The sequence below is a fragment of the Macaca fascicularis genome, chromosome 13 (assembly GCF_037993035.2).
Source record: "Macaca fascicularis isolate 582-1 chromosome 13, T2T-MFA8v1.1".
In the NCBI taxonomy this organism is placed as follows: domain Eukaryota; kingdom Metazoa; phylum Chordata; class Mammalia; order Primates; family Cercopithecidae; genus Macaca; species Macaca fascicularis.
The window spans coordinates 58140090-58162650 of record NC_088387.1 but is presented as its reverse complement, the minus strand read 5'-3'; the positions used below and the strand labels follow the sequence as shown (position 1 = coordinate 58162650).

Sequence of the window (22561 nt, the reverse complement as noted above, 5' to 3'; positions counted from 1 at the left end):
TGGCTCTATGCAATTTGGAAGAGAGCATCTAAGTAATCATTTTAGTCCAAAGTTACAGGAGTCCTGGAAAAATTTTAATGTCTAGGATTTGTTCACAATACTGCCAGTGCCATATGTGTGTTGAGCACAGCCTCTCGCTAAATTCTGATCTATATTCTTACCTCCATGAAAATGGTGACCTTTAAGTGTCAGCCTCTCACTTTGTTTTCAATATGGTGAGAAGCAAGTATGTCACTTGGCCACTTACATGGCCACATTTGAGACACTAAATTGCGTTTCATCAAGTAATACAGACATACGTAAAGCATGATCCGCAGAAACAGACTGCAAAAAATCCAAATTGCATGCACTGAAGTAACAACTTACAAAATGAAAAAGAATGATTCATACTCTCAAGAGAGATAAAATTGCACAAATGTGAGCACATAGAAAAAAAATCACAAAATTATTGTTATATGAAAAACAAACTCAGGGAATTTTATGTTTTGTTATTTGATGTATTCCAAGTGCCTCGAATATTTCTGGCATACAATAGGCATTCAATAAATATATGTCAAATGAATGAATGATTGAGACAAAACGAATGAGGAAAGGGTACTATTTCTAGAAGATTCTTACATTCCTTGATCATGACGATTCTAACCCTCTCCTATGAGTAAATCTGCCTTGACATTTAAAAAAATTACATAAACTAGGATATCCTTGGATCCTAAGAAAATAAACACAGAATAACTAAACCTTAAATGGAGAAAGAAAGTATAGTATTTGTGATTTTACAGAATAAGGTATTAGGAACTGAAGGGAAGAATCTAGAAGGACAGAGTGCTGGAGATGGGCCCCTGTGGGGAAGTGTGCCTCTAGGAAAGAAGAGACAGGCATCTAAGACAAATGTTTCTTTTTTGTAATTTTGCCAGGGTCAACCAGATTCCTACACCACAAGCAAAGTGTGCTTAAGCAAGTAGAGTGGAAAAAATAGAGAAGTTTCTCTACTTATACCTACTGGTAAAACTACTGGACAAAAAGATGAAATATGTAGCCTTGGGGGAGGGTTTGTCTTATCTTAGACCAAAGTAATTTTGACTTAAAAAAATGTAAGGGCCCCATTAATTAAGGGCATTGAAACTATGAAGAATTAAATGTGACTAATTTTTATTGGCTGTTCCAGAACACATTACATTAAAAAGATACACTTAAAACATACATCATGGAACAGCATTGTCTAAAAGTATAGGTAAGTTTGAGCACTGACCATAATCCACTTTCTGTCAATTAAAATTATAGTAAATATAAGTAATTACTAAACTATGGAACCAAAATGCTACATTAATTTGATTGGTAAAATTGAGTCCAGGCCAGGCACAGTGGCTCATGCCTCTAATCCCAGCACTTTGGGAGGATGAGGCAGGCAGATAACTTGAGGTCAGTAGTTCAAGACCAGCCTGGCTAACATGTTGAAACCCCATCTCTACTAAAAATACAAAAAGGAGCCTGGTGTGGTAGCGCTCACCTGTAATCCCAGCCACTTGGGAGGCTGAAGCAGGAGAATGGCTTGAACTGGGAGGCGGAGGTTGCAGTGAGCCGAGATCGTGTGCCACTGCACTCCAGCCTGGGCAACAGAACAAGACTCTGTCTCAAGAAAATAAAATAAAATAAAATAAATAAAATAAAATAAAAAATGAGTCCAATACCATATTATCTCTTTTTATTTTAATCTTGTAAAGAACTCATGACATCTAGCACATTTGTAGTTGTATGTTGCAACATTTTGTAGCTAGAATGACTACACAGCCCAAGACACATGTACAAACAAGTAGTATAATTTTCCAGACCATGATGTTCCAGTACAGTCAAGTACCATAAAAAAACAAAATGAGCAATATGTCATTGGTGGGTATGACTCGCAGGGCATTAGCTAATGCAATTTTCCAATAGGGAGCCTACTCAACAGATATAACGATAAACAGAATTTTTCTTAGTAAAATTTACAACTTCATATTTTTATACTTGAGAGAAACATATGGTTCAGTACTTACAGACTTAGCAGTAGTGGGAGGCCTGTGAAAACTGTTTGCAGCTACAACTTGGAGCACATCTTTAAGACTTCTCTCAGAACTCTTTTAAGGACTTTTTCTTTTTCTAATGCTAAATACAGACTTAGTTCTATTTTACTTACTTGTATCATTCATTATAATCAACATGAATATTATCTAAAGGACATTTTTATTTTTACCAAGAGAAACAAACTGCCAAAGTTCCTTGTGCTACTGATTTAAAAAAAGAAATAAATCAAAGAAAAAATCTTGCCTTAATTTTTTTGCACCAATTCTGCAAATGGTTTTCAAAAACTATGATTAGGTGCACATAAATTCTATCTGCCTTGGTTGACCTCACATTTTCAAATCCCTTTTCTTTCTTTACCTATCCACTGATATCACCTTATGTTCCTGGCATTGCCAGACTTCAATATCACACACAACTATCTGTAGAGTATGCCTATAATTCTGAGCATTTGAACCCTAAACATAGATCTTCACTATGCTGCCCAGGTTGGTCTTGAATTCCTGGGCTCAAGCAATCCTCCCACCTCAGCCTCCTTAGTAGCTGGAACCATAGGTAAACACCACTGTACCTGGCTTAACATTGTCATTCTTATAACTATTTTTATTTCTATAAAAAAATTTACATAATTATTGTTATATGAAAAGATGGTTAAAGAATATGCAGACAAAAATATAGAAAAATGTAACAGAGATGTGCCAGATAATAAGTTAATAAAAACATTATATCATTTTTCTGAATTTTGTAATTTTTAGTGGCATTTGTCAGTTTTTGAAAAATTAAATTTGTTACAATTTTTTTTCTCCTATTCATTTTCATACCAATTTTGGTCTGCAATTAAGTGTTTTTTTTTCTTAGTAAGGGCCTCCAAAGTACATGATTTCAGGCCACACAAAACCTGGATCTGCCTTTGCCCAGTGCCTGGCTCAGAACCTGGCACATTAGGTGTTTGTTGAAAGGAACACTCTGTTTCTACCAACCCAAGGGTAGTGACTTGATACTCAGCTTAGTGAAGGTAGAGTCAGCCTGTGCTGAGAGCTCTTTAGCATATCCAGCCTCCAGGTTGGACCAGTTTGGGGAGAGTGGTAGTACTACACCTGCCAGCAGAGATCCTGAACTCAGCTAGTGGGAAGCTGAGATAGCAGAGGCAGAGAAAATGAGGCTGAAGACTGTCACGTTGTTTTACAGTGAAGAAACAATATTTTTCCTTATGCTTTCATTTTTGAAGGGTACTGGAATTAATGAAAAGAAACTCTTTCTGTCTCCAAAGAGTATGCAAATTAATTTTCATGTGCTTGGAAATTTATTCTTTTGAGTTATGTTTCTCATTTGAAGAAAATGGTTACTCGCCCTTCCCTTTACACTGTATAATGTGAAACATATGTGAGTAGGATTACATCAAGTCCCAAGATATCAGTGTTTGGAAGTGACTGAAGTCTTCCACATAGAGTTCCAAGTTAAAATGCTTTACTTAAATTAGCATGTGAATTGTGAATTGTGATATTGTTATTCTATTTATGTTTGTACTATTTCTACCCTAAAATAATGTTTAACCTCAAATTTTCTAGATTGCTTCATCAAGTGCTAGAAGTTCAGGAAGCTCCCTTAACTAAAGATAAAGTCAAATCTAGATAAGGGGCTGGGTTAACTGCTTCATGATGGAGCTGCTTCTGAGGCACCAGCACTTAGAACTAGAGCCACCCATCAGACCAGGTGGGATCACCCAGAGCCTGATGGGAGAGATGGGGTAGGCAATCCTCACTCAAGGTGCTGGGGGAAATTATAGGGCAGCATGATACCTAAGAGTATAACAATCAATAAATTCACACAGTTGATGCTATGGGTTCTGATACTCAGAGTGGGGTGCCCCAAATGGGAGAAAATATGAATCTGAGAGGAAACCAAACCAATAACAGAGTCAGTACCAGCCACAGGGAAGCAAGGCAGAAACTCCGTTAACTAAACTGAAGCACAAGCAGGTACACAAGTGGGTCTTGGAGGATGAGACAGACTGTAATCAGAACTTGAGCAGGTAGTTAGAGTTGGCCTGGCAACATGGGTGACTTGATGCTGAATCCCATAGTATTGGGCTACAATCCCTTAAATCTCTTCTGTTCAAGTTGTGTATTAGACAGTAGGATAAGTTCAGCTCATGGTTAGGACCATGAAGCCTTTGATGAGGGAAGAAGGGAATTGCAGAAACTTGGAGCCAGGCAAGAACTAACTGATGATGAAGTAAAGGAAAGTCCTATTTCTGTACAGGACTTTCGAAATAAAACATCAAAAGAGAACACATAAACAAAACTTAATGACATAAGGAAAATAACTTGAATCTTCTTTGCTACTTCTAAGAAAGAGAAGACCTCTTAGGGGAAATATTTTTAGTAAGAGAAAGAAATAATCAGATTTTTAAAACACACATTCTTTAGTTTTCCTTTACATATAATAAGGCAAGAAAGTAAGTGTCAATATAGAATGTAATTAAGGACTGTTTTCTAAAAATTCAGGAAGGATTAACTTAGGATAAATAAAGCTGCTTTCTCTTTCTAATACTGATTTAGCAACTGTTTGACATGAATTCTTCACCTAGGAAGCTGCTCAGCATATTTTTTCTCTTGACTCATTGCCTGACTCACCAGGGAGATAGGCTGTTTCCAATTCTGGACGTCACTGGGGTCTGTCATTTACCCCCACATATAATTGCTCAATTCCTGGGTCTAGGGTAGGGAATACTTTAGAGTATTCAATATATTATAAATAGAATTTAGAATTTTCCTTGTTGGCATAGACTTGCTGTGTGACAAGTTCAGGATGACCACATATTAGTCCCTAACGCTGCCATGTTGGCTAAGTTTCTATCACTGTGCTGCAACCTCAGTTCCTTACTTAGTATTCCAACTCTTTTTGGGATGGAGACTTATTCTAAGACCTAGTCTTCCTAGTTGGGCATCTGATGCATTGTTAGCTCTGGATCTTGTCTCCTAAAAGACTGAATACTGCATCTTATACCCATAGCCTTCACCTAGCATTCTTCTTGGAAGGTAAATGATAACCCTAAAGCCATGGAAATGGTGCCTACTTATCTTAGAGCACTGCTTATTGCTTGAATATTTGCCTAGAATAACACTGAGATTAGCACCATCCCACCCTTGGACACTGAATGGAGTCCACTGAATATTGATCCTGGAGGCCATCAGACCAGAGTTTCCAGTCCCTTTCTTCACCTAGGGTATCAGGAAGGATCTCCATAATGTGTTGCATGGAGGATAAAAGCAAAGATTTGGAACCTAACAGATGTAGGGTTGATCCTAGCTCTGTCACTTAATTTTAGATAAATTACTGAATGTTTCTAGACCTATTACCTCATCTGCAAAAATGAGGATAGTGATTCCTATTCACATAACGACTATGAAATTAAATGAGATAAATAATATAAAGCATTTACTATGGTGCCTGCATGTAAAAGCTGCTTAACAAATCATTGCTATTTAGTTATTAGCAAATATAAGAAAAAAACTATATTCATTCATCCAATAAATGTTTAGTTGCCTATTTGCTGCCAATTATTGTATTGCGCTCTGGAGACACAAAGGCAAGGACATGAAAAAGAATCAGTAAATAGACATCTTCAAAACAGTGTGCTGTGAGTAGTGCAATGACATGCATATTAGTCCATTTACACACTGTTATAAAGAACTGCCCAAGACTGGGTAATTTATAAAGAAAAGAGGTTTAATAGAGTCACAGTTCCACATGGCTGGGGAGGCCTCAGGAAACTTACAACATGGCAGAAAAGAAAGCAGGCATGTCTTATATGGTAGCAGGTGAGAGAGGGCATGTGAAGGAGGAACTGTCAGACACGTATAAAACCATCACATCTCATGAGAACTCACTCACTATCAAGAGACCAGCATGGGGGAAACTGCCCCCATGATCCAATCACCTCCCACCAGGTCCCTCCCTCCACACATGGGATTATGGGGATTATAATTTGGGATCAGATTTGGGTGGGGACACAGCCAAACCATATCAACACGTCAGCCCTGAGTGATATGGCTATACATATGAGGGGTGTCTAAACCAGGAGAGACAATACTGTAAGAGTATCCTAAAGAAAAGAGATGATTAGGAGAAAAGAGGGATAAAAGGTGCTCCTGGGAGAGCATGAAAGAGCTTGACTCATTTGAGAAATTGCAAGTAATCTATCAACGTGGCTGGAATACAGACAGACAGCAGGGAGGTGAGTCAGAGCACGAAGTGGAAATTAAGTAGGGGTTTCTCACCATAGCCCTTGTGGCTGGGCAAAGGAATGTGGGATCAAACCTGAGGGCTGTGAGTGGCAGGTGATGCATTTTAAGCAGAGGAACAAGATGATCAGATTTGTGTTTTAGGAAAAAAAATCACTCCAAAGCCCTCATGAACAACATCATAGATTCAAATAACACTGAAAAAAAAAAAAGGCAGAACTACCATGGTAGAAGCCCATCAGTGTTTGACAGTTTCTCCTTCTTGTGCTACTCAAGAGGTATGTTCTCCTCTTCTTAATTTTGAAATGTAAATGTCATCACAGAATACTTTCAAAGACAATAGGATAATGACAATAAAACATTTTTGGAATAAAAAGTCTTTCAGTTTGAGCTTCTTGATTTTTTTTAGAGACAGCCATGTGGAACTGTGACTCTATTAAACCTCTTTTCTTATATTGCCCAGACCAGAGTACAGTGTCTATTTGCAGGCACATTTATAGCACACTATTGCCACAAACTCCTGGGCTCAAGTAATCCTCTTTCCTCAGCCTCCTGAGTAGCTGGGACCACAGGCTGAGTTTCTTGATCCTTTTTAAGAACAAAACTATACATTTTCCAAAATGATTGAAATGAGGCTAGGCATGGTGGCTCACACCTGTAATCGCAACCCTTTGGGAAGCTGAGGTGGGAGGACTGCTTGAGGTCAGGAGTTCAAGATCAGCGTGAGCAAAATAGCAAGATCCCATCTCTATTAAAAACAAATTTTTTAATTAGCCAGGTGTGGAGGCTCATACCTGTAATCCCATCACTCTGGGAGGCCCAGGTGGGAAGACTGCTTGTGCCCAGGAATTCAAGATTATAGTGAGCTATGATTGTGCCATTGCACCGAAGTCCAGGTGACAGAGCAAGACTGTCTCAAAAAAGAAAGTTAAAATAATAAAATAATAAAATGAAATATCAGGATCCCTACATGTGCTCCCAAATCTATGATCTTAATAGTTGTACATGCATCCCCGATAGTCACAGGTCTGACTGAAAATTACTATGAATGGAAATTAATGTGAAATGTTTATTCTTTCAGGGACCAGGGTAAACCTATGTCTACACTGAACTCTCTATAAATATTATTGACACTTTATATTAAGACATTTAAATTAAGAAATCTTAATTTTGTAAAATACTTAGTACTTGCATAGTGTGTGTGTGAGTATCATATTGCCATTTTTAGAATGCTGGCAGGAAATTTAATTTTTAAGAAGTGATTATAGAAGAACTTACAGAAACTGAATTATAATTAAAGACAACTGTTGAATCATATATACAGATAAAATATTAGGTGAAAGATGTTAGATACTGGTTGTTGAAACCTCTATTTTGCATGGGGTCAACCCGGCTATGTCATGCAAAAAAAGGCATATTCCAGCCAAAGCCGCACTCTGAATTGCTCTCTTTCATGTTTGTACTTTGCCATTTCTCCTTTTTTCCTTAATGTTGGCTTCTATTATGTAGTAGACACTGAGGTCATCTCTTCAACATATATTCCACCCCTCCAACATTGCACAGTAGCCATATGTTTTAAGGAATTGACCCCAGCAACTGAGACAGCCTCAGGTAAGTCTGATTCAATCAAGAAAATCTTCTTTGCCTGTAACTGGTCTAGGAACCCATGCTTAAACCAAGTAGCACATGGCATTCCCTTAGAAAAAAAGTTAACTGACTTAGGAACAGATATGTAATAGTATCTAGGCCAATGAGCCATGTCAAAAAGACTGCTAAGGAAAAAGTTTCCTCACTCTTAAAAAGAGATGGAATTTTTCCCCTGCTGGCATGAGCAAAGCATGTAGCTGTATTTGTTACTATCATCCTATGACCAGTAGGAAACTACCTTAGGATAGGCCTGATATTATCTTGGGTTCTTGATGACCTTCTTGAACTGCATTTCAGCCAAACCCGAGGCCTATTCTACCTCTAGAATTCCAGTTGTGTGCACCACTACATTTCCTTACTGTTTAAGCCACCACTTTGAGTTGGGTTTTCTGTTACTTGCAGCTGAAAGCATTCTAAGTGATGCAATTTCCTACCACTTTTGACAACCATCTTTGCTTCCAATGAGGTGCACCATTTGGCTTTCTTAGCTCTAATCACCAGCACTCTTCTATCTAGTCATTTGTAGTAAACACTGTTTGTTGTCTACTCCATATTTGTTCATAGCTTCTTCCACTAGACATTATCACATAGGACAGGTTATTTGAACCTTGTGTAGCCAAGAGAGAAGCTTGCCTGAGGACAAAGTCAATATGCTGAAAATGACAATATAGAAAAGTGGAAAAAGCTCTGAGTCATTTAACTGCTGGAATACTCTACTTCCAGCCTTCTTATTATCTGATTAACAAAAATTCTCATTGTTTAAGACAATTTGAGTTAGGGCATTCTGTTGTTTGTATTTGAAAATAACCTAAATGATAAAGAATTTGCTACCAGAATATGGAATTCTGCAAATAACAACCCTAAAACTGTGGAGTTGGATGAGCGGAACAACAATGAGGATCCCACTGTTTCACGCTGAGAGGATGGTCACTCTTGTTCTGTGGGTGAACAACATTTCACTTTGTACCTGAGCACAGCCTTCTGAGACTCTAGTATTAGGGAAAATGGTAAGAATAAGAATGTTGAGCCAGGTGCAGTGGTGCACATCTATAATCCCAGTTACTCGAGAGGCTGAGGCAGGAGGATCACATGAGCCAAGGAGTTTGAGACCACCCTGGGCAACATAGTGAGACCCTGTCGAGAGAGAGAGAGAGAGAGAGAGAGAGAGAGAGAGAGAGAGAAAACATTGGTATGTACTGGCTATTTCTTAGGGCTTTCACTAAAAACCCATAGTAAAGAAGGAAAGAAGGTCAAGAATCCTTGGCCTCCCAAAGTGCTGAGATTACAGGCATGAGCCACTGTGCCTGGCTGGGCATTTTTTAAGACAGTAAGTGTGTGTGGAATGAAACTTTACTAACCATATATGATACTATTGGCTATCTACTACACATCCATCCCCCGTTATTCCTTATTTAAGGAATTTTACTTTTGTTCCGGTACCCACTCCCTTCTATGTGTCCATGTGCAGCAGGAGAGACTGGTTTCTCCAAAGAGGTAAATCCTGACTGGTCTAGACCAATCATGATTCTCCCATTCCCCTTGCTAGTAATTGTTTTAGACATGGTTGTGCTGAGCAAGGAGATATGAGAAGTCTGCTAGAAGACTTCTGGTAAAGGTTTCTCTACTTTTTAAAAAAGATACAGGAGAGTTATAGCTTCTCTCTGTGTGCTGTAATTTATCATGTCAGGTTGTGACACATGGACCTGCTGCAGCTATCTGGTGACCATGAGGAGACCCTTATACTAAGTACAAAGCTGACATGCTAAGAAGAGGAAAACAACAGAAACGGTGTTCTTCAGACATTGAATCAAGCAGTCTTGGAGCAGGAGGAGGTAGAGCAAGATGGTCAAATAGAAGCCTCCACCAATTGTCCTCTCTGCAGGAACAACAGATTGAACAACTATCCACATAAAAAGGCATCGTCATAAGAACCAAAAATCAGGTGAGCAATCACAGTATCTGGCTTTAACTTCATATCATTGAAAGGGGCATTGAAGAGTGTAAGACAGTCTTGAATTGCTGGTGCTATTCCCACCCCCATCCCCTGGCAATGGCCATGTGGCACAGACAGATAATGTGTGTGCTTGGGAGGAGGCCACAATGACTGTGAAACATTGCACTGGAACTCAGTGCTGCCCTGTCATGGTGGAAAGCAACATGGGGCAGAACTCAGCCAGCCCACAGAGGGAGCAGCCCCAGCCAGAGGAGAGCAGCCCTAGCCAGAGGAGAATTAACTGACTGAGTTCTTACCACCACAGGATAAAGTGCTGTGTGATCCTAAATAAACTTGAAAAGCAGTCTAGTCCACAAGGACTCCAATTCCTGGGCAAGTCCTGGTGTTGTGCTGGGCTTGAAGCCAGTGGACTTGGGGGGCACAAGATCTAGTAAGACACCAGCCAGGGTGGCCAAGGGAGCATTTGCACCACCCCTCTCCCAACCCCAGGAAGTGCAGCTTGCAGCTCCAGGAAAGATTTCTTCCTTCTGCTTGAGAAAAGGAAAGGCAAGATTAAAGAGGACTTTGTCCTGCCACTTGGATACCAGTTCAGCCACAGAAAGATAGGGCACTAGGCAGAGTCCTGAGGCTCTCTTCCAGGCCCTAGCTCCTGGACATGCCTTGGGCCAGAAGGGAACATACTGCCTTGAAGGGAAGAAGCCAGACTTGCCAGGATTCATCACCTGTTGACTAAGCAGACCTTGGATCCTGAATAATCAGCAGCAATACATAGGTGGGACTTGCCATGGGCCTTGGGTGAGACTCAGAGCTGTGCTGGCTTCAGGTGTAACCCAGAATATTCCCAGCTGCAGTGGCTATGAGGACTCTTTCTGCTTGAGAAAGGGAGAGGAGCCAGGCGCGGTGGCTCACGCCTGTAATCCCAGCACTTTGGGAGGCCGAGGCGGGCGGATCACAAGGTCAGGAGATCGAGACCACGGTGAAACCCCGTCTCTACTAAAAATACAAAAAATTAGCCGGGCGCGGTTGTGGGCGCCTGTAGTCCCAGCTACTCGGGAGGCTGAGGCAGGAGAATGGCGTGAACCCGGGAGGCGGAGCTTGCAGTGAGCCGAGATCGCGCCACTGCACTCCAGCCTGGGCGACAGAGCGAGACTCCGTCTCAAAAAAAAAAAAAAAAAAAAAGAGAAAGGGAGAGGGAAGAGTAAAGAGGACATTGTCTTGCAGCTTATGTATCAGCTCAGCCACAGTAGGACAGAGCACCAAGTGGCTCTTGGGGTTCCTGATTCTAGACCGTGGCCCCTGGACGGCATTTCTGGACATACCCTAGGCCAGAGGGGAGCACACTACCCTGAAGGAAGAGTCCCAGGCCTGGCAGCATTCACCACAAACTGACTGAAGAGCTATTGGGCCTTGACTGAACATTGACGATAGCCAGGGAATATGTGCCACAGGCTTGCAGCAGTGGTGGCCACGAGGAGAGACTCCTCTGGCTGTGGAATGGGGAGGGAAGAATGGGAAGGGCTTTCTTTTGTGGCTTGGGTGTCAGCTCAGCTGTAGTAAAATAGAGCACTAGGTAGATTCCTAAGGTTTCCAACTCTAGGTTCTAGTTCCCAGATGTCATCTCTGGGCCTGCCTGGGACTGAGGAGGAATTGCCACCCTGAAGAGAAGAACATGAGCCTGGCTGGCTGGCTTCACCATCTGCTGACTGTAGTGCTCCATAGCCCTGAGTGAACATAGGTGTTAGCCAGACAGTGATTACTGCGGGCTTTGGGTGAAACCCAGTGCTGTGTTGGCTTCAGATCTGGTGGTGACCACAGGGGTATTTATGTCATCCCTCTCCCAGCTTCAGGCAGCTCAGAAGAGAGACGGGGGTGCCGGGGTGGGGGGAGCGAGAAACTTTGTTTGTTTTGAATAAAGTAAGGGAAGAGAACAAGAGTATCTGCCTGGTAATCCAAAGAATTATTCCAGATCTTATCCAAGATGACCAAGGTAGTACCTCTACAAGTCTGCAAGAACCACAGCATTATGGGACTTGGGGTACACCCTAAAGCAGATACAGCTTCAATTACAACACCCAAATCCTTTCAAATATCTGGAAAGCTTTCCCAAGAAGGATGGGTACAAACAAGACCAGACTGAAAAAAAGTACAATGAACGCCTAACTTGTTAATACCCAGATACCGACGAATACCCACAAGCATCAAGACCATCCAGGAAAACATGATCTCACCAAATGAACTAAATAAGGCACCAGGGACCAATCCTGGAGAAACAGAGATATGTAACCTTTAGACGAAGAATTCAAAATATCTGTTTTGAGGAAACTCAAAGAAATTTGAGATAACACAGAGAAGGAATTCAGAGTCCTATCAGATAAATTTAACAAAGAGATTGAAATAATTAAGAAGAATCAAGCAAAAATTCTGGAGATGAAAAATGCAACTGACATACGGAAGAATGCATCAGATTCTATTAATAGCAGAATTGATCAAGCAGAAGAAAGGATTAGTGAGCTTCAAGACAGGATGTTCAAAAATACATATTCAGGACTGGGCACAGTGGCTCACACCTGTAATCCCAGCACTTTGGGAGGCCAAGGCAGGTGAATCACCTGAGGTCAGGAGTTCAAGACCATCCTGGCCAACATGGTGAAACCCTATCTCTACTAAAAATACAAAAATTAGCCAGGTGTGGTGGTGCACGTCTGTAGTACCAGCTACTCAGGAGGCTGAGGGAGGAGAACTGCTTGAACCCAGGAGGCAGAGGTTGCAGTGAGCTGAGATTGCACCACTGCACCCCAGCCTGGGCAACAGAGTGACACTCAGTCTCAATAAAATAAAAAAAAAGAAAAAAGAAAAGAAAAGAAAACACATATTCAGAGGAGACTAAAGAAAAAAGAATAAAGCACACCTAGAAAATCTAGAAAATGGGCTTAAAAGAGTAAGTCTAAGAGTTACTGGCCTTAAAGAAGAAATACAGAGAGAGACAGGGGTAGGTTTACTCAAAGGAATAACAGAGACTAACCCATACCTAGAGAAAGATATCAATACCAAGTACAAGAAGGTTATAGAACACCAAGCAGATTTAACCCAAAGAAGACTAGCTCAAGGCATTTAATATTCAAACTCCCAAAGGTCAGGGGCAAAGAAAGGATCCTAAAAGCATCAAGAGAAAAGAAACAAATAACATACAATGGGCTGAGCTCCAGTATGTCTGGCAGAGACTTTTCAGTGGAAACCTTACAGGCCAGGAGAGAGTAGCATGACATATTTAAAGTACTAAAGGAAAAAAAAAACTTTTACCCTAGAATAATAAACCTGGTGAAATTATACTTCAAACATGAAGAAGAAATAGACTTTCCCGGACCAACAAAAGCTGAGGGATTTCATCTACACAAGGCCTGTCCTACAAGAAATGTTAAACTTCAATTAGAAAGAAAACAATGTTAATGAGTAATAAGAAATCATCTGAAGATACAAAACTCACTGGTAATTAAGTACACAGACAAATGCAGACTATTGTAACACTGTAACTGTGGTGTGTAAACTACTCCTAAGTAGAAAGACTAAACAATGAACCAATCAAAAATAACCAATCAAAAAAACAACTTTTCAAGACATAGTACAATAAAATATAAATATAAACAACAGTTAAAATGTTAAAAAGCAGAGGGAAGAAGTTAAGGCACAGTCTTCATTAGTTTTCTTTTTGCTTGTTTGTTGGTTTGCTTATGCAAACAGTATTATCAGCTTAAAATAATGAATTATAAGACAGTATTTTCAGGCCTCATGGTAACCTCAAGTCAAAACACATATAACGGATACACAAAAAATAAAAAGCAAGAAACTAAATCATACCATGAGAGAAAAACACCTTTACTAATAGGAAGACAGGAAGGAAAGAAAAAAACACCACACACACACACACAAAAACCCAGAAAATAAATAAAAAATGGCAGGAGTAGGTCTTTACTTATTAATAATAACACTGAATGTAAATAGACTAAACTCTCCAATCAAAAGACAGAGAATGGTTGAATGGATTAAAAATCAAGGCCCAGGCCAGGTGCAGTGGCTCACACCTGTAATCCCAGCACTTTGGGAGGCCGAGGCGGGAGGATCACAAGGTCAGGAGATTGAGACCATCCTGGCTAACACGATGAAACCCTGTCTCTACTAAAAATATAAAAAATTAGCCGGGTGTGGTGGCGGGCCCCTGTAGCCCCAGGTACTTGGGAGGCTGAGGCAGGAGAATTGCTTGAACTGGGGAGTCAGAGGTTGCAGTGAGCTGAGATTGCGCCACTGCACACCAGCCTGGGCGACAGAGTGAGACTCTGTCTCAAATAAAAAACAATGACAACAACAACAACAAAAATCAAGACCCAATGATCTGTTGCCTACAAGAAACACACTTCACCTAAAATGACACACATAGGCTGAAAATAAAGGAATGGAAAAATATACTCCATGCCAATTAAAACAAACAAACAGATCAGAAGTAGCTATACTTATATCAAACAAAATGGATTTCAAGAATTACTTATTTTGAATTTTGGTAGGTTATCAGTGTTCCTACATCTAAGATTTATTTGTGATCTGAAATACTTTAGAAGTGAGTTAATGTGTGTTTCTTACCTTTGCTTAATTACCATACCTACTAAGAATGTTACATACTTTAGAATCTGCCAATACCACTAATAGTTTTCTGTTCCTGGAATTTTCCGTATTACGTAAATCAACTACATTTCTGAAAAGCTACGTTGTTCAAAGTGAACAGTAAAGTCCAAGAAATCTAGCCTATGAGGAAATTAAGAGGGATCACCAATATTTTGTTAGTTGTTGAATTCAGGGGGAAAAACTGAATATAAAGGAGAGTGAACCATAGAAGATAATTAGTATTCTAGAAACAGACTTTTAGATTTGGAAGTGACCTCAACTATTATCAACTTACAAATGAGATAACTGAAGCTTACTGAGATTCAGTGATTTGCCCAAGATCTCAGAGTTAGTGGCACTTTTTGGAATATACCAAAGTAGCCTTGACTTCAGTCTTTCCTTAACACTAGCCCTGATGGTGACAACTACTCAGTAGTAGCCTCAATGGTTTGTACCAACATCAGAGTCTTTCCTCAAGGGATATAATTCTAGGGTGATGTAGGCAAGACATCCGCAAACATTTCTGTAAAGGCTTGGATAGTAAATATTTTACACAAAAAGTCTTTGTCTCATACTCCTTTTTTTTTTTTAATTTGTAACCCTTTGCAAATATAAAAACCATTCTTAGCTTGAGTTCTAGTTAAAAAATAGGCTGAAAGCCAGACTTATCCCTAGGCTAGTAGTTTTTCAATACCTGTTATATGTCAGAGTGTGTTGGTCAGTAAAGTTTTCATTAGCCCAGCAAAATGAAAAAAGTAAGGGTAATGTAGTGAACTAAATCCATTCAGTATAAAGGACTACCCTCTGTTCTGAAATCATGCCCTTCCTCCATTTTGGAGGATGGAGAAGCATTAAAATGTTCTCTCCTGTATGCAGTAGTGATGACATAGATAGTAAGATTTTGCTTGTCCTGTTTTTTATGTTCTTCCTTGGTTAAAAAAAAATTATTGGTCTACATATCTAATTGGAAATTACATATATATAATTATTCCCTGAAATCTCAACATCTAAGAGTCTTTGTGAATATTCACTGATTCCAAATAAGGCATCTTAGGCTTTTAGAATGTATCCAAATGGGATTCACAACTGAATGGCAACATATAACTTAATTCTAAAAAAAAACCCCAATGGAAGTCTGGCAATTATTTCAGAACCACTGAGAAACTTTTGAGTTCCTTTTATTGTGTGATAAAATGTTACTTTGTATAGTGAGTAATGGAGCTCAGTCCAGCTGCATTTCTGGTTCTTGCATAGTGGAAATAGCCTTTCTTCAGGACCTGTCTCTCCTATTATGGCGCCACATAAGAAAAGTGATTGTAAATTATTTAAAGACAGAGACCATATTTTTTCCATGTTTCCATATTCCCACAGCATCAAGCACAGGCAACTTGTATTTTTTTCTAATTAAATAAATAAATGAACAAAATAAAACAATCAAAAGTTCAGAAGTATGTTGGAAAGATTACTGCCCATAGCAGATATGAACCTGGAGAAATCTGAGGAATACTCCAGGGTTAAATATGTGGGTCCCCTAGGCAGAGTAATAATTTGGCATTTTTTAAAGCAATATCTAAAAAATAAATGCTCAACATTTACTTATAGGTAACACTAAATGCTTCATGGAAAAGAGTGCACCTACTGCCACATAGCAAATTATCCCCAAATTCAGCAATTTAAAACAACAAACAGGCCAGGCACCGTGGCTCACGTCTGTAATCCAAGCACTTTGGGAGTGCTGAGGTGGAAGGACTGCTTGAGTCCGGGAATTCAAGGTCAGCCTGGGCAACAGAGAGAAACCTCATCTCTACAAAAAAAAAAAAACAAAAAAAAAAAACAACTTAAAAATTAGCCAGGCATGGTGGTGTGCTCCTGTAGTCCCACCTACTCCGGAGGCTGAGGTGGGAGGCTCACTTGAGCCCAGCAAGTCAAGGATGCAGAGAGCAGGGATTGTACCATTATACTTAGCCTGGACTATAGAGTATGGCCATGTTTCAAAATAAATAAATACATAAAAATAAAATAACAAACATTTATTCTTTAACAATTTCTGTAGGTCAAGAATTGATGAGCATCTTAGCTGGGTGGTTGGTTCCAGCTCAGGATCTCTCATAACTTTGCAGTCAGTCTGTCAGCTGGGCAGGAATCATACGAAGGTTTGCCTCAGGTTAAAAAATCCATTTCCAGGATGGCTCACTCAGAGAAATTGGTTCCTCAACCATGTGAGCCCCTCCATAGTGCTCCTTAAGTGTCTTATGGTGTATCGGGAGTGGGTTCCTGCTGATGGGTTCACGGACCTTCCTGGTGAGTGTCACAGCTCTTAAAGGTGGTATGGACGCAAAGAGGGAGCAGCAGCAAGATTTATTGTGAAGAGCAAAAGAACAAAGCTTCCAAAGGGTGGAAGGCGGCCCTAGCGGGTTGCTGCTGCTGGGGTGGCCAGCTTCTATTCCCTTATTTGTCCCTGCCCATGTTCCACTTCTGTCCTATCAGAATGCCCTTTTTTCAATCCTCCTTGCAATTGGCTACTTTTAGACTCCAGCTGATTGGTGCATTTTACAGAACGCTGATTGGTGCGTTTTACAGAGCACTGATTGGTGCATTTTACAAACCTCTTGTAAGACAGGAAAGTTCCCCAAGTTCCCACTCTACTCAGGAAGTCCAGCTGGCTTCACCTCTCAATGACATGGTTGCTAGCTTCCCCCAACGCAAGTGATCCAAGAGAAAGAGCAAAGAGGAAGTCACATTGTATTTTAGGAGTCTTAGAAGTCACACATTGTCACTTATGCCCTATTTTATCTGTAAGAAGCAAACCATGCAGTCCATAAAGTCAAGCAGGGGAAAGCAAGTTCATAAAGTCAAGAGGAGGGTCAGTAAGCACCACCTCTTCAAGAAAGGTGTATCAAAGAATTTGTGGACACATCTTAACCACAACAAATAGCAAAGAATGTGCACATTGCCTCTCCTCTATTTTTTCTGAATGACTTAGCTTTAACCTCAAACTTGCATATTCTAACATCATCATTAAAGGTAGGCTGGGTGTGGTGGCTCACGCCTGTAGTCCCAGCACTTTGGAAGGCCAACGTGGGCGGATCACTTGAATACAGGAGTTCAAGACCAGCCTGAGCAACATTATGATACCCTGTCTCTTAAAAAAAAAAAAAAAGATTTCTTATTCTCAGCATGCCCTATGGGAAGGAGGTCCCACTCACCAGCCTCAAGTAGTTTACCAAAATATTTCTTCTAACCCATATATACCAAATACCATTTACAGAATTTTCTCCATATAACAATATTTCCAGTGATATTTCAGTCTCATGATAAGGTTTACAGATGTCACAAGGTATAGTACTGTCCTAAAGAACTATCTTGCTGGATTTTTTCTAGCTGTGACTGAAGATAAAAAAAAATTGTGAAGAATTTTGGACTGAATTTCTTAAAGGAACATTTCCTACAGATGATGATTTTTTTTAATTGCATAGAATTCACAACATCTCACCTAAGAATTTTGCTGCATTGTACCTAGCCCGGAAAATGTATTAGGAAATTGTCTGTATTACTGTTAGTCTATTTAGTAGAGCTTTAAAAAAAAAAGACACATGGAGATGTATTATGTTTCTTCCACCAAAAGAGAAACAGCAAGAGTTCTGAAGAATTCTAATTCTTAGATTTCCTTAGGACATTTTAAACCAATTACTGGAAGTAACTTGGGACATTACTGTACACATATAGCCTGGGGCATTATTCAAATGCTACCCATCTGAAACACTGCACCTGTTCAAGGAGTGAACCCTTTTTACATTGTAATAATACAAAAAGTTCAAGGTTTTCATTTTGTAGTTAGTTCATTTATAGCATTTCTAGAGACCCTGACATTTCACAGGCCCAAACCTTGAAAGCTATATACAGAGTAACACAGACACCTCAAACAGGTGATCAGAGGAACACATGCCTGCCCACAAGCATTTGTTTTCAATCTATAGGTATTTATCATGAATAATCATTAAGCTGTTATGAAATTGACTCATGAGATTTCAGACATTTTCACTTTGACATTCATACTCTGGCAGAGATACCAACCCTAAAGGCAGACAACGCTGTTAAGTATGACCTGTGTATTTTAAACATACAAGGAAAAATCTATTTTAACACTGAAAAAAAATTTGATTATTGGATTTATTTCTTGCAATAAACATATGGAATACCCACTAAAACTGGTATGGTATTTCTTTTTGGCAGAATTTGTATAATGTAAACCCAAAAAGTATCATCTTACCATATTATATTGTTAAATAATACAGAACTAGCATACTCCAAATGTAGAAAATTTTGGCTCTCTACCTAAGTAACTTTGAGTAGTCAGTTACATAATTGGCCAGCATTTACCATCTGCTGTAACCCTTACCTCTTTATTTTTCTGGCTTTTTGGGGTACTTTTTAATGGCTGTTAATACAAAAATTATATAAAAATATAGAAAGCTATTAAATATCACATTTATTTATTGTTTCATTATTTTTACAAAACAGACACACACAACAATATGTTATTTCCTATTAACTTACCTATTTATTATTACTAAGGAGGCTACAACTAGGGCTGGCTCTCCTCAGTTTTACTCACCATGTATGAAATTCAGTGTTCTACTACATGTAGGGCATTTTCAGATATGTTTTGGGAATTTAAGTTACGGAACATGAAAACACACAATTTCAGTGTTTAGTTTTAGATATGTACTTAACATTACTGACAATTAAATGCCACGCTTTTATATTTAGTTTCACATTGTTCTTTCAATTATCTATTTCCATGTTTCTTCTATTACCAGAAAACTACATGTGATAGACTGAGAAAAAATGGCATTGAATTGAAATAGTTGCCTCTAGGGGGGACTTTTCATTTAAAACCAGGTTTATCCTACATGATACTTCACTTGGTAATGTGCTTGTGACTATGAAATTTTATCAGGCTGAATTATTCCCTTCATATCTAGAGCAGGGGTGGCACCATACTTTACCCAGTACATTAAGGATAAGTGTTTTTTTCAGTTCCTATCCTAGGCTTTTTGAGGCATAAAAATGTCCTGAAGAACAAGTCAGAGACTCTTTTTTTTTTTTTTTTTTTTTTTTTTTTGAGACAGAGCCTTGCTCTGTCGCCCAGGCTGGAGTGCAGTGGCGCTATCTCGGCTCACTGCAAGCTCCGCCTCTCAGGTTCACGCCATTCTCCTGCCTCAGCCTCCTGAGCAGCTGGGACTACAGGCGCCCCCATCACTCCAGGCTAATTTTTTTTTTTGTATTTTTTAGTAGAGACGGGGTTTCACCGTGTTAGCCAAGATGGTCTCGATCTCCTGACCTTGTGATCCGCTCGCTTTGGCCTCCCAAAGTGTTGGGATTATAGGCCTGAGCCACCTCGCCCAACCCAAGCCAGACACTTTTATCCTAACTCCATGTATTTGTCCTTCTCCTAGCTGCAAGGTGGCCAGGTCCCACCTTTGCAAGATAATGTTGGTGAACAACTAGAATAACTCAGAAGGAATCAAGATCTCTCTTTCTACAACTCCCTCTCCCTCAGGCCTATCTCCTGATGGTCTGGATTTGTCATATTAAGAGTCCATGTTGGGTTGGGTGCTGTGGCTCACGACTGTAATCCCAGCACTTTGGGTGGCTGAGGCGAGCAGATCATGAGGTTAAGAGTTCAAGACCAGCCTGGCCAACATGGTGAAACCCCGTCTCTACTAAAAATATAAAAATTAGCCTGGCGTGGTGGCGGGCGCCTGTGATCCCAGTTACTCGGGAGGCTGAGGCAGGAGAATAGCTTGAAACCAGAAGGCGGAGGTTACAATGAGCCGAGATGGTGCCACTGCACTCCAGCCTGGGTGAAATAGCAAAACTCCATCTCAAAAAAAAAAAAAAAAAAGAAAAAAGAAAAGGAAAGGAAAGAAAAAGAATCCATGCCAGGTTGTCTCTGGCTGAAGATAGGAGCAAAACAAAACTACTCATTTCATGTCAAATTTATGAAGTTTTATTCTCCCTTAAGAGAAAGAAAAGTGTCAGGGACAATTTACAATTTAAATCAAGAAGTAGATGTACTTTTGATAAGCCTATTGCTTTCTACTGGGTTTTGAACCCATATGCTCAGTGAGTGTACCCACCCACTTAATCTCATTTAAGATCATGGAATTTCAGAACTGGAAGGAATCTTAGTGACTTCAACTAGGAAGTTAGAGGTCAAACTGTCACTTTTATTATTGATAAAACTGTTTGTGGAATGAGAGTTAGGGCTGAGGGCTAAATGAGCTAGCTAATGTTTCCTAACATACTCTGCCCTATCCCACTCACACTCTGTCCCCAAATCAGACCCCAGAACAGAAATTGAAACTGACTCAGTTTGGTCCAGAACTGAACGTTTATGTGCATATGATTTTTTTGATAGATTCACTCCACCGGGTTATGATCTGTAGATTAATGGCTGTCAGCCACCGGCCAGGTGGAATAAGAGGTCAGAGTGCTACTACTCTGGGGAAGTCCCTCCACATGAAAACAGAAGAGTAGGGAGAAGCACACCACCTCCCAACATTAGGAGGGGCAATGCCATAGGAATTCTGATGAATAAAATCCTCCATTTCATTTCAAAATCATTTGAGAGCAGTATAACAGGAATGTATCACAAATTATTAATACAGTACTTAGTATGAGATTTGGATGTTTGTTCCCTCCAAATCTCATGTTAAAATGTAATCCCCGGCTGGGTGCAGTGGCTCCCACCTGTAATCCCAGCATTTTGAAAGGCTGAGGCAAGCAGATTGCTTGAGTTCAGGCATTTGAGACCAACCGGGGCAACATGGCAAAACCCCATCTCTAAAAAATTACAAAAATTAGGCGTGGTGGTGAGCACCTGTAGTCCCAGGGCAGCCTGCGGTGAGAGAATCACTTGCACCCAGGAGGCGTAGGTGGCAGTGATTCAGGATTGTGCCACTGCACTCCAGCCTGGGCGACAGAGTGAGAGCCTGTCTCAAAAAAAGAGAAAAAGAAAAGGAAAATAAATGTAATCCCCATTGTTGGAGGAGGGGCCTAGAGGAAGGTGTTGGACCATAAGAGGGGATCCCTCATGAATGGCTTAGCGCCATTCTTGAGATAATGAGTGAGTTCTAGCTCTGAATTCACATGAGATCTGGTTGTTTAAAAGAGTGTGACACCTCCCCTGTCTCTCTCTGTTGCTCCCACTCTTGCCATGTGATGTGCTTGCTCTCTCTTTGCCTTACACCATGATTGGAAGCTTCTGGCCCTCACCAGAAGCAGATACTGGCACCATGCTTCTTGTATATCCTGCAGAACCATGAGCCAATCACACCTCTTTTCTTCAAAAATTACCCAGCCTCAGGTATTTCTTTATGGCAATGCAAGTGGAATAACATAAAACTCTATTCTTAATAAATAAATATAAAAGGCTTTTACTAATCTCTCACAAACATATTAGCAAAAAAAGTTAATAAATTTAAAACCATTATATGTTTTCCTCTCTCAAAATCTTATCACAACAATTTGTCTCACTTCTCAAATTGTGAATAATTTCAGCAATAAACTTATTTTGAAGGAAGGAATACGAAATATAAGACTGTAGTGTATGAAACAACTTGAAGATTAAAACTGAGTTTTGCTTGCAATTTAATTCTAATTTATAGTATTTTTAAAACCAAAAATTAAATTTGAGGAAGTGACATTATACTAGGTTGATGAAGTTTACAAATATCTTATGGAAGCCATCTGTCAGAAAACAATCAAACCAACAAAGGCAATAACAGATTAATATGATAGATATTCAATGTACTTACTGAATTATTACAAAGAGTGACTACATAAAATCTGGAGAAATTGAGCTCTTATCTCTGAACATTAAGACCTTTAATTCACTCAGGGCTCATCATTTCAAGAAAATAACTGAGGCCACAAGGTTGTAAGTTTATATGTTATGGTGTGTAATAGAAATGCTATTTAGGACAGGAATTTACTG

The 22561-nt window shown here is 39.7% G+C and overlaps 1 long non-coding RNA gene across 3 annotated transcripts in view; it reads right to left on the bottom strand.

Annotated features, from left to right (window-relative positions):
* Positions 1-22561, bottom strand: part of LOC102129970 (uncharacterized) — a 128042-nt gene that overhangs the window by 66241 nt on the left and 39240 nt on the right. For 2 of the 3 annotated variants that reach the window (XR_012422330.1, XR_010580441.2), the window contains exon 3: positions 1508-1626. The exons of the other annotated variant lie outside the window; for it this stretch is intronic. This is a non-coding gene — a long non-coding RNA (uncharacterized lncRNA). The remainder of the gene's footprint in view (positions 1-1507; positions 1627-22561) is intronic. 3 annotated transcript variants of the gene reach the window in all.